Here is a 1,811-nt window from a genome sequence, read left to right as displayed (position 1 = left end):
CTTTTATTTATTTTGTCCAGGAGATAGATCCAAAAAATATTGCTATGATTTATGTCAAAGAGTGTTTTGCTTATGTTTTCTTCTAGAGTCTTAGCTTTTCAGGTTTTACATTTAGGTCTTTAATCCATTTTGAGTTTATTTTTGTATTTGGTGTGAGAATATATTCTAATCTCATTATTTTACATATAGCCATCCAGTTTTCCCAGCACCACTTACTGAAGAGACTGTCTTTTCTCTGTTGTGTTGATATATTCTTGCCCCCGTTGTCATAAAGTAATTGACCATAGGTGTGCAGGTTTATTTCTCAGCTCTCTATTCTGTTCCATTGATCTATGTGTCTGATTTTGTGCCAATACCATTCTGTTTTGATTACTGTAGCTTTGTAGTATAGTTTGAAATCAGGGAGCATGATACCTCAAGTTTTGTTCTTCTTGCTCAAGATTTTTCTGGCTACTCAGGGTCTTTCATAGCTCCATAAAAATTTTAGGGTTATTTGTTTTAGTTTTGTGAAAAATGTCATGGGTCTTTTGATAGGGATTGCATTATATCTGTAGTATACTTTGTGTAGCATGGACATTTTAACAATATTAATTCTTCCAATCAAAGAACACAACATATCTTTCCATTTCTTTGTATCATTTTCAAATTCCTTCATCAATGTTTTATAGTTTTTAATGAAAAGGTATTTCACCACCTGGCTTAGGTTTATTCCAACGTATGTTATTCTTTTTGACATAATTTTAAATTTCTTTTTTTCTCTTTCTGATGGTTCATTATTAATGTATACAAAAGCAACAGATTTCTGTATATTAATCTTGTATCCTGCAACTTTACCGAATTCATTTCTTGGTTCTAATAGCTTTTTGTGGAGATTTAAGTGTTTTCTATATATAGTATCATGTCATCTGCAAATAGTGACAGTTTTATCTCTTCATTTCCCACTTGGATGCCTTTTATTTTTTTCTTGTATGATTGCTGTGGCTAGGACTTCCAATACTATGTTAACTAGAAGTGGTGAGAGTGGGCATACAAGTCTTATTCCTGATTTTAGCAAAAAAGCTTTCAGCTTTCACCACTGAGTATGATTTGTTAAATGCCTACCTCCAGCTGACTCTGAGTATTGATTTTTTTTTTTTATTATTATAAAACAAGTATTATTCCATTATAGTTATTCAGGAGAAGTCACCTGAACAAGCTGAAATAGCTCAGTTGGGAGAGTGTTAGACTGAAGATCTAAAGGTCCCTGGTTCAATCCCGGGTTTCAGCAGTAGTTTTTGCACTAAATGTAGTTTCCTGGCAGTCTTAACCAAAATATAAGCTTTAAGGGGAATATTTGGTTATTATGTTTTGAGTGGGTCAATGACTTTTCAGGGAGGGGTGTTGTCAGGTGCCCTGGTGGGCCTTTTTACTAAGCCCCCAATACCTTAGTACTTCTTGACTGTAATAATAATAGCTAACTTATCTTGAGTACCTGCTATATGTCAAGCTATCCTTTAAGCTTTCTCTGTGTATTAACTTATTTAAAATGACCACTAAAATTCTTGATAACTACTTGTTAAATAAATGAACAGTTTGGTGCCAGAGGCCTGGCATGTGGTTGGTACAAAATGACCTTTCAAGCACATATTTCTTAAATATACATTGTAGATATATATATATATATATATATGTATCTTCTCTCCCACACACACTCTTAGCTAGTATCCAAATGGGCAGAGAATTTGTATGCTTTACCTATCACTGTATGAATGATTCACACAGTTTCATCTCTCCCTAGATCTTTCCTTTCTCTTTTTCTTCTGCCTAACTCC

At 33.5% G+C, this 1,811-nt stretch overlaps 1 non-coding gene across 1 annotated transcript; it reads left to right on the top strand.

Moving 5' to 3' along the window:
- The first annotated feature begins 1,194 nt into the window (after positions 1–1,194).
- Positions 1,195–1,267, top strand: TRNAF-GAA (transfer RNA phenylalanine (anticodon GAA)). Its single transcript has one exon. It is a non-coding gene; the product is annotated as a tRNA-Phe (tRNA).
- Positions 1,268–1,811: the final 544 nt, after the last annotated feature.

This window comes from Eschrichtius robustus, chromosome 11 (assembly GCF_028021215.1).
Source record: "Eschrichtius robustus isolate mEscRob2 chromosome 11, mEscRob2.pri, whole genome shotgun sequence".
NCBI classification, from domain to species: domain Eukaryota; kingdom Metazoa; phylum Chordata; class Mammalia; order Artiodactyla; family Eschrichtiidae; genus Eschrichtius; species Eschrichtius robustus.
Note: the sequence above shows the minus strand (reverse complement) of the source record. Positions and strands in the feature narration are given on the sequence as shown.